The sequence below is a fragment of the Elephas maximus genome, chromosome 16 (assembly GCF_024166365.1).
Source record: "Elephas maximus indicus isolate mEleMax1 chromosome 16, mEleMax1 primary haplotype, whole genome shotgun sequence".
Lineage (NCBI taxonomy): Eukaryota > Metazoa > Chordata > Mammalia > Proboscidea > Elephantidae > Elephas > Elephas maximus.
Window position 1 is genome coordinate 20,278,978 of NC_064834.1, and position 18,290 is coordinate 20,297,267.

General features: G+C 39.4%; 1 protein-coding gene across 4 annotated transcripts in view; it reads left to right on the plus strand.

Annotated features, from left to right (window-relative positions):
• Positions 1-18,290, plus strand: part of CTNNA3 (catenin alpha 3) — a 1,852,175-nt gene that overhangs the window by 172,027 nt on the left and 1,661,858 nt on the right. The gene's annotated exons all lie outside the window — the stretch shown is intronic.

The window sequence follows — 18,290 nt, forward strand, 5'->3', positions numbered from 1 at the left end:
TTAAGGAAAAGAGTCAAGATAAAATGCCACAACGTGCACTGATCTTTAGTTTCCTCGTTTGTTCTTTTTTGAAAATTAGTAAGCATTTGCTACAGGTGGAAGGTTTAAGAAAGATATGCCTTACAAATGTAAGTCTTTTTTGGCTCCCTGTATTGACCCCGACATAAACCCAGAGCCCAAATAGATTTTATAGGGTTGCTTTTTAAAATTAGTACTTTGTAAACCTAGTATTCATAATCATTAAATTCTATGTTTGCAAATACTGAGTCTGGATTTTCTCCAGTTTCTTCACAGCCACTAGGTGTCAGGGTTGTCAAGCTTTTGCTTTGATTGACTGTTTATTCCGATCAAAATTGCCAGTTAGATGTTTAAATTAGGTTGTGTGAAATTTGGGAATGTGCTCAATGATGGATAGCGTCTAGAAAAATGACTAAGTGGCTGACTTGCTTAAGAGAATTTTTTTTGTTAGGGTGGCAATGGATGTGACTTTCTTGCCATGGCCTGATTCCCAAGTTTTGCATCTTTTGCATGGGAGTTTTCAGAGGAGGACTTCCCCTACATGGTATGACCTGGAAATATTGGCCTGAGAAGAGAATGTTCTAGATCTCACTCTATCACAGACACTAGATGGGCATTTTACCCTCCTATGACCCTGTTTTCCTAGGAATTATATTTGTTTTGTATAATGTTCTGGGGCAAATGAAATGATATCTGTGCACTTACTTTAGTTCATAGTGAAATAAGGACACAATATCCTTTTAAGTTTTATTATTTTTTTTAAATTAGCGTTGGCCTACATATTAGCACTGGTGACAGAGGCAGCCACTGTTATGAGAGCCGCTATAGTAAGCTCCCAGATGATGCTGCTTAAAATTCACACCATGAGTCCCTGCTCTGGCCGATGCAATCTTTAATACGGTTTTGTTTCCAAGAGCCGTATTTTACCACTGAGGGGTATTTAGGTTGGCAGGCAGTAGTCACTGTCCTGTTCTCTTATCCATTCTCGTTAGTACATATTCAGTGACGAGAATCATGCATTAGCTAATTGTGAATTAGGAAAAATGTGAATTCTTCAAGGGTAGAACTCTGGGAGACTGGCATTGAGGACAGAGAGGTAAGTTATGTGTGTTTGAGGAACAGATGGACAGATGGGTGTATATATCTCTTTGCATGTATGTATGAATATATAAATCATATATCCAAACCAAGGAAATCCTGGTGGCATAGTGGTTAAGTGCTACGGCTGCTAACCAAGAGGTCGGCAGTTCAAATCCGCCAGGCACTCTTTGGAAACTCTGTTGGGCAGTTCTACTCTGTCCTATAGGGTCGCTATGAGTTGGAATTGACTCCACGGCAGTGGGTTTGGTTTTGCTATATCCAAACCAAAAGCCCACTACTGTTGAATCGATTCTGACTCACAGAGACCGTGTAGGACAGAATAGAACTGCCCCAGAGGGTTTCCAAGGCTATAAATCTTTCCTGAAGCAGACTGACACGTCTTTCTCCCATGGAGTGGCTGGTAGTATTGAACTGCCGGCCTTTTGGTTAGCAGCTGAACACTTTAACTACTGTGCCACCCGGGCTCCTTATATCGTATATGCTATTTATTAAATAATAACTATGCATATGCCACATCATACTTGGTAAAGTAGAGGGTCAGTGGAAAAGAGGAAGACCCTCAACGAGATGAATTGACATAGTGGCTGCAACAACGGGCTCAAGCATAATGATTGTGAGGATGGCGTAGGACCGGGCAGTGTTTCGTTTTGTTGTACATAGGGTTGCTGTGAGTCGGAACTGACTTGATGGCACCTAACAACAACAATATGCCACATATTCCGACTCACAGAGACACTATAGGACAGAATAGAACTGCCCCAAGGGGTTTCCAAGGCTATAAATCTTTACTGAAGCAGACTGCCACATCTTTCTCCCACAGAGTGGCTGGTGGTATTGCACTGCTGACCTTTTGGTTAGCAGCTGAACACTTTAATATTTATGCATTAGCTCATTAAATGCTTATAACAATACTGTGGAGTTGGTTTTATTAGCCCCATTATACAGATGAGAAAACAGTTAAGAGAATTAAGTAACTTGCTTAACGTCATTGGGCTAATAAGGCATGAAGTTGGGCTTCACCTCTAAATCAGACCGACTCCAAACTTAGGATTTTCCCATCTCTCCCAGCTGTCATATTCCCAACGTCTCTGTAAGGAGCCAGGCTGGGGATAATGAAGTGAGGGGCTCTGGGAAAGCAGTGGGAAGGCAATTAGGAGACATCTGAAAATGGCACCTGGTGAGAGCCAAAAGGCCAGTCCTCTCCCCCTCTTTCTTTCTCTCACGTGGATTCCTTCAAGATATACAAAAACACAAAAGGATTTTGAAAGAGTATCTTCAGACACTAAGAAAATGTATGAAACTTTATTCTCACCATTTCTTAAGTGCTGTTATGCACAGAAGGCAATTTATTAAACCCAAAGGAAGAATCCTTAATGACTGGGTCTTACTCTCAAGTATGGCATACTGTCAACTTCTTTGTCTTACTCATGCCATTCCACCTATCCCTATAGCTAGTGATCATTCATTCTTTCTGCCAGAATAGATAGAAGGGGAATGGCAGAGAAGTGGTGAGAAAGAGAATGACGGTAGAGTAGAAAGATAGTCAGGGACCAAACCAAACCGATTCTGACTCATAGAGACCTTATAGGACAGAGTAGAACTGCTCCATAGGGTTTCCAAGGAGCACCTGGTGGATTTGAACTGCCAACCTTTTGGTTAGCAGATGTAGCTGTTAAGCACTATGTCACCAGGGTTTCCTAGGGACCAAAGAGGGATGGAAAAAGAGGGAAAGGAACTTTTAGGGATAAGAGATATGGACTGAGGGAAATTAACTTATACTTAGTGTTACACTGTATGCATCTAGTAAATTAAAATATTGATTATTGAAGAATTAAAAAATCTCAAAACAGGAAGGGGAGAGAGGAATGCAAGAAAGCATAGTGAATGGGGGATTTGGCAGAGAACAGCGAAGACAAACTTTATGTCACTGTGTTGCTTCCAAGGTCAGCAGAACTTCCTATAAACTTGTAGTAGTAACCAAGTACTTCATCCCAAGCCACAAATGAAGTGCAGGGTTCAATGGGTCAGGACATGAGCTGTTCCCTGACCTGGTGGAATTTGTCTTTTATTTCCCATCTTGCCCTTCTGAAAGCCCTCCAAAACCTATTATACCCACACTAGAAAATATGCTTCTCATCACGGAAAAGATTTAGGTCACTTTGTAAAGTTGCTGATTCAGCAAAGAAACTTTTGCCTTATAAGGCAGAATTCCCAGAAAATGACTTGTTCATTTTGTGATCATTTGTTCCCTGATCCAGCTGTATTAAATATTCCTTGGTGTGACAGACGTAAGCCCCATAAGGAGGGCACTCATCTGTCACCTTCAATACTGTATCCTCTCCAGTGCTCACAACAGTATCTGGCACATGGTAAATGCTCAATAAATACTTGGTGATGGTGTCATTGCTGTGAACAAGGAAGCATGCCAAAAGTTTTAGCCTCAGATTACAGGCAGTTAAAATCAGTAGGTTTGCTACACTTTCAAAATTCAGATTGGCATGAACCCTTTGGCTTCCTGGATGCTAAAGCCTGGCATATTGCCCCTTGCTCTATGTCTTATTTAGACTTCCTCCTAACGTGTTTCCTTCTTCTTCCCATTTCTTTAAATAAACACAAAGCACCAACGTTACCTTATTCTGAATTATGGGTATCCAGTGAATTGAATTCTTTTAAATTGACTAATGGCTTAAGGACCCTTGGTGGTACAAAGGTTAAACACTCAGTTGCCAACCAAAATGTTGGTGTTTGAACCCACCCAGTGGCTCTGAGGGACAAAGACCTGGTGATCAGCTCCATAAAGATCATAGCCTGGAAAACCCTATAGGGCAGTTCTGTGCAGTCACATGTGCTGTTAGATGACAGCACCTAACAGCAACAACAACAACGGGGGCATTGGAGGTTCAATGGTAGAATTCTTGCCTTCCATGTGGGAGACCTGGGTTTGATTCCCAGATAATGCATCTAATGAGCAACCACCACCTGTCCGTCAATGGAGGCTTGTATATTGTTATGGTTCTGAACAGGGGTTCAGTGGAGTATCCAGACTGAGACAGACTAGGAAGAAAGGCCTGGCAATCTAATTCCAAAAATCAGCCAATGAAAAGCCTATGGATCACAACAGTCTGATCTGTGGCCAGTCATGGGGATGGCATAGGACTGAGCAGTGTTTTGTTCCATTATGCATGGAATTGTTATGAGTTGGGGACCAGCTCCATGGCAGCTAACAACAACAATGAATTGATTATGATTATTTTCTTTGACTCATTCATTATTTTTTTTCCATCTCTTTCTATGATATTTTTATAATTTTTGAGAGATTTCTTTTCCAGCATCAGACAGATCTCTGGAGAGCTTGACTCCATTTTTCACCTTTCTTCTTTGAAGTTTATTGTACTTTCCCTCCCAGATGGGAGCTTAGCTATTTTCCTTTTTTTTGAGAGGGAGTGATTATAACTCAGCTTTTCCTCTGGCTGTATTTTAGGTCGGGGTACAGGCATCTCTACATTTTCCTCTGTCAAAAAGACTAACATTGTAAATAGCTTTCACTGGAAAAGGTGAGAGGAGGCTGTGAGAGATGGATGAGGTGGTGGGTTTACCAGGATGAGTCAGCCTGAAGTCAACGGATGACAAAGCAGGATTAACTGGAGAATATGGAGACTCTTTCTGTTCTCTTACCTGGAGATACAATTTCGGAGTTTATCTTCTTGGTTGTTGTTGTTAGGTGCTGTCAAGTCAGTTCTGACTCATAGCAACCCCATGTAAAGCAAAGGGACACACGGCCCAGCCCTGCACCATCCTCACAATCATTGCTGTGTTTGAGCCCGTAGTTGCAGCCACTGTGTCATTCCCTCTGGTTGAAGGTCTTCCTCTTTCTCCCTGACCCTCTACATTACCAAGCATGATGTCTTTCTCCAGGGACTGGTCCCTCCTGATAGGTGATAGGTTGTCCAAAGTACTTGAGACGAAATCTCGCCATCCTTACTTCCAAGGAGCGCTCTGGCTGGACTTCGTCCAAGATATATTTGTTCGTTCTTCTGGCAGGCCATGATACATTTAATATTCTTCGCCAACACCATAATTCGAAGGCATCAATCCTTCCTCAGCCTTCCTTATTTGTTGTCCAGATTTTGCATGCATATGAGGCAGTTGAAAATACCATGGCTTGGGGCAGGCACACCTCAGTCCTCAAAATCTGCTTTTCAACACTTTAAAGAGGTTTTTTGCCCCAGATTTTCCCAATGCAATATGTCGTTTAATTTCTCGACAGCTGCTTCCATGGGTGTTGATTGTGGATCCAAGTAAAATGAAATCCTTGGCAACTTCAATATTTTCTCCATTTATCACGATGTTGTTTATTGGTCCACTTGTGAGAATTTTTTTTCTTTATGTTGAGCTGTAATCCATACTGAAGGCTGTAATCTTTGATCTTCATCTGTAAGTGCTTCAAGTCCTCTTTACTTTCAGCAAACGAGGTTGTGTCATCTGCATATCACAGGTTGTTAATGCGTCTTCCACCAGTTCTGATGCCACATTCTTCTTCATATAGTCCAGTTTCTCAGATTATTTGCTCAGCATCAAGATTGAATAAATGTGGTGAAAGGATACAACCATGATGCACACTTTTCCTGATTTTAAACCATGCAGCATCCCCTTGTTTTGTTTGAACGACTGCCTCTTGGTCTATGTACAGGTTCCTCACGAGCACGATTAAGTGTTCTGGAATTCCCATTCTTCACAATGCTGTCCACAATTTGTTGTGATCCACACAGTCGAATGCCTTTGCATGTCAGTAAAACACAGGTAAACATCTTTCTGGTATTCTCTTTCAGCCAGGATCCATCTGACGTCAGCAATGATATCCTTTGTTCTACATCCTCTGCTGAATCCTGCTTGAATTTCTGGCATTTCCCTGTCAATGTATTGCTGAAACTGTTTTTGAATTTAGTAGAATTTTGCTTGCATGTGATATTAATGATATTGTTCGATAATTTCTGCATTCTGTTGGATCATCTTTCTTTGGAATGGGCCAAATATGGATCTCTTCCAGTCAGTTGGCCAGGTAATTATCTTCCAAATTTCTTGACATAGACAAGTGAGCACCTCCAGCGCTGCATCTATTTGTTGAAACAGGTATTCTGTTGATTCCTGAAGCCTTGTTTTTCACTAGTGCCTTCAGTGCAGCTTGGATTTCTTCCTTCGATACCATTAGTTCTTGATCAAATAGTACCTCCTGAAATAGTTGAATGTCGACCAGTTTTTTTTTGGTGCAGTGACTCTGTATATTCCTTTCACTTTCTTTTAATGCTTCTTGCGTCTTTCAATATTTTCCCCATAACCAAAACCAAAAATCAAACCCAGTGCTGTCGAGTCAGTTTCGTTTCCAACTCAGAGTGACCCTATAGGACAGAGTAGAACTGTCCCATAGGGTTTCCAAGGAGCAACTGGTGAATTCGAACTACTGACCTTTTGGTTAGCAGCCAAGCTCTTAACCCCTGAGCCACTGAATTTTTCTTTAGTTCTTTCAGCTCAAGAAATGCCGAGCATGTTCTTCCCTTTTAGTTTTCTAACTCCAGATCTTTGTACATTTTATTATAATACTTTGTCTTCTCTATCTGCCCTTTGAAATCTTCTGTTCAGCTCTTTTACTTCATCATTACTTCCTTTCCCTTTAGCTACTCTCCACATTCATGGGCAAGTTTCAGAGTCTCTCCTGACGTTCATTTTGGTCTTTTCTTTCTTTCCTGTCTTTTTAATGACTTCTGGCTTTTTTCTTGTATGATGTCCTTGATATCATCCCACAGCTCATCTGGTCCTCAATCATTGGTGTTCAGTGCGTCAAATCTATTCTTGAGGTAGCGCAGTGGTTAAGGGTTTAGATCCAAGTTTCTATTAATCTAGTTTTCCTGTCCTCCCTTGCCTTCTCATCTTTGCTTTAGGGTAAATATTGACTATTTGGTCTCATATAGATTTTTTTTTTTAAAGGAGCACAGAACTTATGGGTGATATTGTTTATTTTATGAGCCAATCTGTTCTTTAGAAGAAAGGTTTCAGCTAAAAGTTTAAAGGGTATCTCAGAGCGATAGTCTTAAGGGTTCCTCTGGTCTCAACTGGTCCGATAAGTCTGGACTTTTAAGAACTTGAATATTATTCTACATTTTTCTCCCATTCTGTCAAGGTCCATCTATTGTGTCCCTGATCAGAATGGTGGGTAGTGGTAGCTGGGCACCATCTAGCTCTACTGGCTTCAGGGTAGATGAGGCGGTGTTTTACGTAGGCTATTAGCCTTCTGGAAAAGTTTCTTCTTTGAGTGTTTGGTTTTCTCTTTTGTACCACACTAATAGAGATCAATAGTTGTATCTTAGACGGCCGTTTGCAAGCTTTTAAGACTCCAGATGCTACTCATCAAGCTAGGATGTTGGACATAAACTTTATGAACTATATCATGTCCATTGACCGAGTTGTTCCATGAGGCTATGGTCTTAAGCCTTCAAACCCAGAAAACTAATCCCACAAGGTCTTTGGTTATGTCCAAGAAGTATCTGTAGCTGTGCCCTTTATGTGTTTTATTATATATATGAATATATATGCAGTGCACACATACCTGTATATACATATGCCTATAGATACACACATATACACACACACATATATATACACACAGATGTATATACACATATATACCTATCTATACATGTATATGCATACATACTACAAACATATTTTTGGTTGTTGTTGCTTTCATTTCAAAATTGTATATGTTATAGCATTTACCAAAAACATCCCTTATTCTTATGTACTTTTTAGTGACATCATTTGCCTTGGTCAAGTTGTACACAATTCACCTACATTTGGTATTACCTTTCCCATCACCAAAAATAACAGGTGTCTACTATATAGAGTGTATGTCATCCTGCCTCCCCTTCACATCTTTGGTAACCAACAGTGAATGTTGATTTCTGTATGTATACCTATTCTTATGTTTTTATAAAAGTGGGATCATACAATATTTGTCCTTTTGTGATTGACTCATTTCATTCAGCATAATATCCTCCAGATTCATCTATGTTATGTTTCAAAAACTCATCATTATTCTTTATGGCTGCGTGGTATTTCATTGTATGTATACACCACATTTTGTTTATCCATTCATCTCTTGGTGGGCACTTAGGTTATTTCCATCTTTTTGCTATTGTAAATAATGTTGCAGTGAACATAGCTGTGCATATTTCTGTTCGTGTCACTTTTGTTAGATTTCTTGGTCATATACTTAGGAGTAGGATTGCTGGATCATGAGGTAGTTCTTTTTTCTAGTTTTTTTTTTTAAAGAAGTGCCATACTGTTTTCCATAGTGGTTGTATCATCTTATGTTCCCACAAGCACTGTGTAAGGGTTCCAGTCTCTCCACATCCTCATCAGCATTTATTGTTTTCTATTTTTTTTTTTTGATCAGTGCCATTTTAACATGGGTGAGATATATTCACTGTGGTTTTGATTTATCTCTCACTCATGGCTAATGATAGCAAACATCTTTTCATGTTTGTTGGCTGCTTGAGTGTCCTCTTTGGTGAAGTGTCTGTTCATGTCTCTTTTGCTCGTTTGTTAATTGGGTTGTTTGTCTTTTTGGTTTTTGAGATGTTGAAGTTTTCTGTATATTTTAGAGATTAGATCTTTATTGAATATGTTGTTCTTGAAGATTTTTTTCCCCAGTCTGTAGGTTGTTCTTTGACATCTTTAGCTTTTATATGTGTCATACAATTTAGCACCTGATTGTACATTCACTGAGGACCCATGTAGTGTAGCAGTTAGAAGTATGGGCTTTGTAGCCAGCCAAACCTGGGTAGACTACTGGTAATGTCTTGGGTGCTCTAGTTTCTTCTTTTAAAACATTAGAAAAATAACACCTAATTTAGAACTTGTTTTGAGAAAAAAAGTAACGTGTGTGTGTCTGTGCATACATATATATACACATATATGTGTATATGTCTATATCTATCTATCTATATCTATGTTTACTTAGTATGAATGTCTGCAGGTTAACACCCTCAAATTGAAAAATAAAATATCAGATGAGTAATGACTGACCATGTATAAAATAATCCTGGGCTTTCCCTGGACCTCAAGGACACACACAGACACACACATATATTTTTAAGTACTTTAAAGTATGTAAAGGAACCAGTACGTAAAGGAGTTAGCACAGTTCCTGGCATGTGGTTTGTATAAGTGGTAGTTAAACAAAAAAAAAAAAAAAAATTTTTTTTTTTTTATTATAATGTTGTTTTGTGTTACTCTCCTAAGTCATCTTCCCAAATGGTTTGTAAGTTCCATTGGATATGTACTCCATAGATTTTTGTACTTCCCAGAAGGTCTATCACTGCTCTGCACATTTAGGATGAAAATTTTTAGACATATGTTGGGTAGTGACTGATAGTCTGTGTCACAAAAGCGCTCTTTTCTTTTACTGATCTGAGTAAGTTACTTAGCTTAGATAATGCCAAGACCAGAAGGGTACATAATACCTCATAGGCTAGGTATTGAATTTAAAATGATCCCTTATCAATGAAGAAAAATACAAATAAATTAGAGGAAATTTACTTAGTGTGAACGTCTGCAGCTTAATACCCCTGAATTGAGAAGTAAATACCTGATGGGTAATGGGTAAAAAAAAAATGTACAAAATAATCAGGCTCTCCCTGGACCTCAAGAACTCTGAGGACACAAGACAAAAATGTGGGGCTCCTGTGAAAACAGTGCTTAGCAAAACAAAACAGACTAGGCCTGGGTTGTTGTTGTTGTACTATAATATATAGAGAGGAGGAAGGTGATGAATTCCAGTAATAACCTTCAAACATTCAAAGACTTATAGCAAGGAGAATGTTATGGAGCCTTTACGAGAAGGGGATATGCAATAATATTGTACTGGGAGTTGCTTTCTGTAAGGCCAGAATAAGGTAGAATTAACTTCCCACTGGGGTTAGTCCTAAAGTGGAAGTTGTAAAGTACATTTTACTGAAGACCTTTGAAAATAAAGTACATATGCATCTGGGATTATTTAGATGCACTCTAAGGAAGATTGTAATTGGGAAATGGACTGACTGGCTCTAATGGGATGTGCTAAGCTTCTATACCAGTGGTTCTGTGAGGAAAATATTCACTTCAATAGCTTTTGTTGGATGAAATATGTTAATCACTCGATTGGAAGAAGATCTGTTCCTTCCATTTTTGGTAATTAATCCAACAGTCTTGAAAGAGTTTTGATTGAATCATTCCTTTAAGGGTAAGTGGACTAATGACTGCCATACTAAAATATTCATGTCTGTCTTAGATGGCACTCTGTTTCTTATGTTGTTAGTGAAGTAAAATGATTATTCATGACACTTATAAAGCCATTTCTGAAGATCACAAAGCATTTTAGACTGTATTTAAAAATTTATTGCACAGGTATAAAAAATGTTGAATTATAAGACAGTATACTACACCAAAGTTCAAACCAACCCAAAAAGATGTTGTATTTTATCCATTACGTATACAATTCCGCTTTTATTCAATAACATACAGTTGTTTGTTCTAAAGGAATAAAAAATGAGAGATGGAATTACATTTATTCTTCCATTTCCTGATACATAGAATGTTGCATACATCTTTCAAGGTCATTCAGAGCTGGTAGCAGATTCAGAATTAATATTCACAATTCCCTAATTTCTAGTCCACGGCAATAGCCATCCAGCCATTTTCACTACTTCATAAACTGCAGATCTTTATAGGGTGCTTTCTTTTTTAATAGTTTTAGTCTGAAGGGAAAATCTTATGGATTTTTATGTAAGAACTTCACTCTTTATTTACAAAGAAAAATCAAGATTATGCATATTAGATATTTGTTCTCCTTCAAAAATTTGATTTCTGTATTGGATACAGTTAATGGTCAAGACAAGTAGGTGTCTTCTGTTAAATTAGTAAAGTCAGAACATTACAAGGGACATCTTTTGAGTCCCAAGGTTTGCTATTCTATTTCCATCTGCTGTCTCTGGGCTTCAGTTTATTGGCGGTACTTAGGGAGGAAGCTGTTGAATCAAGCACGCATTAGCTGTTTTTCATGCCCCAGAAAAGATTTATTAATTTTTTTACAAGATTGTTGTGCTATACGATAGTTTGCCTTGTGGCAGCTTATAACTGTTATAGTGGGGAATGTTTATTGAAATAGCTAATGCTTCGTTATGGGTTGTTCTCAAAATTTACAATGCTGATAGGAATTTCAGAGGTGGCTTAAAAAAACAAAACAACTTGTGTTTGCATCAATGTGGTGCTAAACTAAGAAGAGTCTGGACTTTCTCTAACCCAACCATTTTATTTTCGAGATGAGAAAGTTGAGGCTCAAGGACATCACATATCTCAAACAAGGCTACACACCTTTAATGGTGGAAGTGGGGGGGACAGTAATACAACTGATATTTTCTTGTAATCCTGGGTTCTTTTGTGAACCCTTTAGCATATGTCAGCCACTTATACATTGACCCTTTTATATCTCTGGGTTGTACCTTGAAGCGTAGAGACAAGGCCTGCAGATATGAAAATCATTCCTCTCCAGCCTGAAAAGCTTCATGATCCTAGAGAGCTGGCTGTTTACAGAAATCCCTTCTAGTGTAAAAACAAAGCCTTAGCAGCCAGTTTCTTTCATAGGGGTCATGGGCTGCAAGGGTTTGCTTAGCTATGGCTGGGATGAAAGGCTCTGATAGCAGTATTTGTGGAAGTGAGTCCAGTTCTTCCCAGAAGAAAGTCACATGTCTGCTGGCTTCTCTATCTCCAGGAGCATTTTCTCCACTGTAATCTCTGCCGGGTGCCCACGAAGTGGCACTGTTTCCTGAATCCAGCGGCAAATGGAATGGAGGTGTCCCTCTTTGTCCATTGAGAGCCTTAGAGTGTATCTCGCTTCGATGGAGCCTCTGCTAACTTTTCTTCCCAATAAAGGGTGTTGGTATAGTCTTCTCTGCTTTTTCTACTCAAGCAGAAGGGAGTCTTTTGATTGTTCACAGAAATGCACAACAAAGGACGGAAGTGGGGATGCAGCTTACTTGACTTTTCAGCGAAGCCTATTTCTTTCTGAATATGATTGCACTCTAATTAGAGTTTCTGATATTTGGAATTGTACCCTAGGAATCTGTACCAGGGCAGAGTTTTCTCCCAGGATAAAGGGAGGACCAGCTAGGGCAAGGACTTTCTTGAGTCTGTAGGAACCTTGTTGCTTGGGGACTATAGAATCATCCAGGGTATTGAGTTTTATATCAAATTGCAGGAACAACAAAGACCCTTTAATATCCATCCATCTACTGTATTAGATGGCAGAGAATACTGAATACTGGATTGCCAAAAGAATGAACAAATCTTTCTTGGAAGAAATACAACCAGAATGCTCCTTAGAAGCAAGGATGGTGAGACTATGTCTCATATACTTTGGACATGTTATCAGGAGGGATCGGTCCCTGGAGAGAGACATCGTGCTTGGTAAAGTAGAGGGGTCAGCAAAAAAAGGAAGACCCTCAATGAGATGGATTGACACAGTGGCTGCAACAGTGGGATCAAACATAGCAACAGTTGTGAGGATGGTGCAGGACCAGGCAGTGTTTCATTCTGTTGTGCATAAGGTTGCTATGAGTTGGAACTGACTTGGCAGCACTAGCAACAACAACAGTAACAACTGTTTTAGAAGTTGAGGTGCCAGTAAATGGAAATAATAGTGCCATTTTTTAAAAAGAAAAGCCCATGCAATAATATTAAAATGTTGTAGAATAGGAAGGAATTATAAGCATTATCTGGTTCAACCACTTCAATACTTGGGTACACAGATAATACAGAAAACACATAATTTTGTTTTTTTTCCACTGCAATGGAATTTTGGTTTCTTTGAGAATTTTTAGGTCCTGTGTCTTCTAAACCAGAGCACTCTAAACTAGGGCTTCACAAACTTTAATGTGTATACAAGTAACATGGGGATCTTGTTAAAATACAAATTCCAACAAGGTCGTGTTCACAGGTAACAGGGACTTCAGCATAAATTTTTGGGAGATACAATTCAATTCATAACAGAATGTTTCTGCACATATTATGATTTTCTAGGTCACATATGTCAGCCATTGTAGGAGGTACATTTTGCATGTCTCCTTGCCACAAGTGAAAGAGGATAGATGTAATGCGAGAGCAGCTGAGTCTAAGATACAGGTTCCTGAAGAAGAGTAACAATGCAGTATTATAGTCCAGCAGTGTCCACCATGATTCAGTAGGTCTAGAGTGAAGCTGGAGAGTCAAACAAGCTCCCAGATGATGCTGATGCTGCTGGTTCATGGACCATACTTTGAGTAGTACGGCAGTTAAACGATAAACTGTAGGATAGCATTATTTCCTGTTGTGTCTCCAGGGCCTAATATAGAGTCCATGGAAAAGTAGGCACTTAGTACATATTTGCTTTTGAATTTGAGGGATGTTGTGGTAGTAAAGTATGTGTCTACATGTAGGACATAGATGATATTGCTACCCTTACTATAATATCCTTTATCACAAATTCTATAGTTTAGCTGTTTCTGTCATGTGAAAGGACATATACATTAGTTTTCTTGGGCTGCCATAACAAAATACCACAAATTGGGTGGCTTATAAGAACAGGAATTTATCATCTCACAGTTCTGGAGGCTAGGAGTCTGAATTCAGTGTCCACAGGGCACTCTTCTTGCCAAAGGCGTCTACGGGGAAATCCTTCTATCTCCCCAGGTTCTGGTAGCCCCAGGAATTCCTTGGCTTACAGCTCAGTATAACTCTTTTGTCACATGGCCATCTTCCCTCCATTGGTCTCTCTGTGTCTCTTCTCTTTTATAGGACACCACTCAGATTGGATTAGGACCCACCCTACTCAGTGACCTCATGTTAACTGATAATGTCTTCAAAGACCCTATTTCCAAACAATGTTGTGTTCATAGGTACCAGGGATTAGGACTTCAACATAAATTTTGGGAGGACACAGTTCAATTACAATGAAATGTTTCTGCACATGTTTTGTTCTTCTAGATTACATATGTCAGCCATTGTAGAAGGTATCCTTTGCACATCACCTTGCCACAAGTAAAAGAGGATAGATAGAATGTGGAGAGGCTCAGTCTAAGATATAGGATGCTGAAGAAGAGTAACAATGCAGTATTTTAGTCCCGCAGTGGAAACCCTGGTGGCATAGTGATTAAGTGCTACAGCTGCTAACCAAGAGGTCGGCAGTTCAAATCTACCAGGCGCTCCTTGGAAACTCTATGGAACAGCTCTACTCTGTCCTATATGGTCATTGTGAGTGGGAATTGACTCGATGGCAATGGGTTTGGTTTTTGGTTTTTAACATCCACCATGACTTGGCTAAACTGACCATGGGACCAACTATTGTTGACTCGGCCATATTGGTTCCAGAAAAGCAAGCTTGGTCACACCAGTACTATACAACTGATGAAAATTACAATCTCCTACAGATTCTTACTAAACTTATGGATTCAAGCTGTACATCTCTACCTGTATGCATAATTAAGAAATACTACAATAACTCATACCATGTCCTTGTCAGGGGAAAAGATTACTACCACAGCTACAGCTCTTCGTGTTAATAGTAGTGCCTAGAGCGTGCCTAGGGCATTAAAAAAAAAAAAAATCCAAAGGAAGTGTTGAGGCTGCTTAAGATGAGGCCGACAGTTCTGCTGACAGCAGAGCTTTAAGCATGCACGTACCAGGCCTGCAGCCTTTTGTAGATGTTAAGCTATTTGTTTAATAGGGGCCGGTTGCCCAAGGGCTGATTTAATATGTAATGAGAAGTTCGTTTTGTTCCTTTATTTTTTTAAAGCATAGTCATTTTTGCTTTCTGAGATACCATATTTGGACAGTTTCAAGTTTTGCTATTTAAAGGAAAGTAACAACTTTTATATTACATCTTGTGCTTCAAATGTGCCAGCAGTAGAAACACTTAAGCTGAAATACATTTAGGTGAGGGGAGATGTCGTCAGAACATAGAGTAGCGTTGCTGGCTTGCTCCACATTTTGTTTAGTGATTTAGCAGGGTATGTGTCTGTGGAGGTATACTTCCATGCACTCTGGTTTCAATGACAAAAAATATAAATTAATCTAATTAATATTCTTCAGATTTAAAATTGCATTTCAGATGGAATGTCTTTGAGATTTTAGTAATGTAAATTGCCTTTCTTTCTTCAATGGGCAACTGAAACTTGTATTCATTGACCAAATTATATTTTTGCTTAACATTTTTCATACCGCTTTTGGGATTTTAGAAAATAGTGCAAGGTGCCGCAATATCAACCTGTGATGCACGTTGCGTTTCTCTCTTTAACCGTATTTTAATGAATATAATGTTTTTCTCTTCTTTTTTTTCTACAGTAGCATACAGTGTTAATACATGTTAATATTAGTTTATAAATGCTGCTTATATTATTATAGCAGCGGGTAGCATCATAGTTAAGTATTTATCATATACTCCATTATAAAACCTTTGTTCCAAAAGAGCTGCATGAGCCCTTTCGATATATACATGATTAAGAAGGTAATGACCTGTGCCTGCACCCATACAGCATCGACGGCGGACCTGTGGCTGGTTGTCCAAGTGTGGTGCTGGCTGTTGATAGGAAGTACTTACATTATAGGATGAAACTGTTTTGAATATTTTGAGGACTTCTTTTTGCTCTGAAGCTTTATTTAAGGTACATATTTTGCTTAAACATTACTTTTTTTTTTTTTTACTTTGATTTAGATATTGATATTTATCTCTACTGTGGTAAGCTCTTCTTGCAACCACTGAGAGTTACTGAAGCCCTTCTTGATGATTTTGTTGGTACAGAATGAAATGATCCATCACATGTTACAGCCCTGATAGTTATACATGTATATCTTCAACCTAATTTTTTTTAAAAATTGTACTTTAGATGAAGGCTTACAGAACAAACTAGCTTCTCATTAAAAAGTTAGTATACACATTGTTTTATGACATTGGCTAACAACCCCACAACATGTCACCAATCTCCCTTCTTGGCCTTGGGTTCCCTATTACCAGCTTTCCTGTCCCCTCCTACCTTCTCATCCTTGCCCCTGGGCTGATGTGCCCCTTTAGTCTCATTTCGTTTTATGGGCCTGCCTAACTTTTGGCTGAAGGGTGAGCCTCAGGAGTGACTTCACTGCTGAGCTAAAAGTGTGTCCAGGAGCCATACTCTCAGGGTTTCACCAGTCTCTGTCAGGCCAGTAAGTCTGATCTTTTTTTGTGAGTTAGAATTTTGTTCAAGATTTTTCTCCAGCTCTGCCTGGGACCCTCTCTTGCGATCCCTGTCAGAGCAGTCAGTGGTGGTAGTTGGGCACTATCTAGTTGTAGTGGACTCAGTCTAGTGGAGGCTGTGGTAGTCGTGGTCTATTAGTCTTTTGAACTAATCTTTCCCTTGTGTCTTTAGTTTTCTTCATTCTCCCTTGCTCCTGAAGGGATGAGACCAGTGCAGTATCCTAGATGACTGCTCACAGGCTTTTAAGAACCCAGATGCTACTCACCAAAGTAGAATTATAGAACATTTTCTTTATAAACTATGCTATGCCAGTTGAGCTAGATGTTCCCTAAGACCATGGTCCCCACAGCCCTCAGCCCAGTAATTCGGTCCCTCAGAGAGTTTGGATGTGCCTATGGAGCTTCCATGACATTGCCTTGTACAAGTTGTGCTGGCTTCCCCAGTATTGTGTACTGTCTTACCCTTAACCAAAGATACCACTTATGTATTGCCTATTTAGTGTGTTTCCTTCCCAACCTCTCCCCTCCCTTGTAACCATCAAAGACTGTTTCCTTTTTGTGTGTAAACCTTTTCATGAGTTTTTTGTAGCAGTGGTCTCATACAATATTTGTCCTTTTTGAACCTGAATTTTTATTTGTAAAGTTTAAGGTAATTGAACTTTGGTTACTTTCCCAAGTTCAACGTTAGAGTCACTGAGAATAGTTAGGATACTTTTGACAGTTTTGATAATCACCATTTGTGAATTTATAGAAACTAAATATGGGTAAGCAGTCCCTGGGTAGTGCAAACATTTAATGTTTGGCTGTGAACTAAAAGGTTGGTGGTTCAAGTCCACCCAGAGGCACCTCTGAAGAAGGCCTGGTGATCTACTTCCAAGAAACCAGCCATTGAGAACCCTGTGAAGCACAGTTTTACTTTGACACACATGGGGTTGCCATGAGTTGAACAAACTCAGTTGCACCTGGTTTAGGTGTGGATAACTATTCTGATAAATCTCCACATTCTGGGGCTTCTATGCCAGATTTTTGTCTGAGTTGAAGGCTCTTTTTCTTAGGGTAAAGGCCTCATCTCTCACCTGTGGTCAGGATAGCGAGTTCTGGGGGATGTCTCAAGGCCAAGTAAATAAAACTTGATAAATAGCAGTGTGCATTTATTGAGGAAGAATGGAACTGAAAGTTTTAGTTTGTTTCTTGCCAACTCTAATAAAAACATATGAGCCCTAGTAGGACAGCGGGGTTAGCATTCGGCTGTCAACCAAAATTTCGCCAGCTCAAATCCATCTCCTGCGCCTTGGAAACCCTGTGGGGCAGTTCTTCTCTGTCGTGTAGGGTCACTATGACTTGGCATTGACTTGACAGCAACGGGTTTGTTATTTTATTTTTGGTTTATACCATATAGTAGGAGTTCCTAGGTAGTGTAAATGGTTAAGCAGTCAGCTACTAACCAAAAGGTTGGTGGTTCAGATCCACTCAGAAGGTTCCTTGGGAGAAAGACCTGGCCATCTACCTCTAAAAGTCCGCCATTGAAAATCCTGTGGAGCACAGTTCTACTCTGATAATTATGGGGTTGTCATGAGTTGAAAACCACTCAACGACAGTTAGATTTTTTTTTTAATGCTGTATAGTAAGAGTGGGCACAGCTCAGGTTAAACTCATTTGACAATTTCCGGAATGATGTTTATTTTATTTAGGATATGGGAAACATTGACTCTAAAGACTAATGTAATGTCTGATAAGTAAGTTACCACTTGTGAACATGTGGTGCTCATGATGGACTTCTATCATGGGCTGTGCATTTTTCCCCTACTCCAAATATCTGGCCCTGCAGATACACAGGGAATATCTCGACATCTTTGTTGCGCTGTGTTTTTAAGAG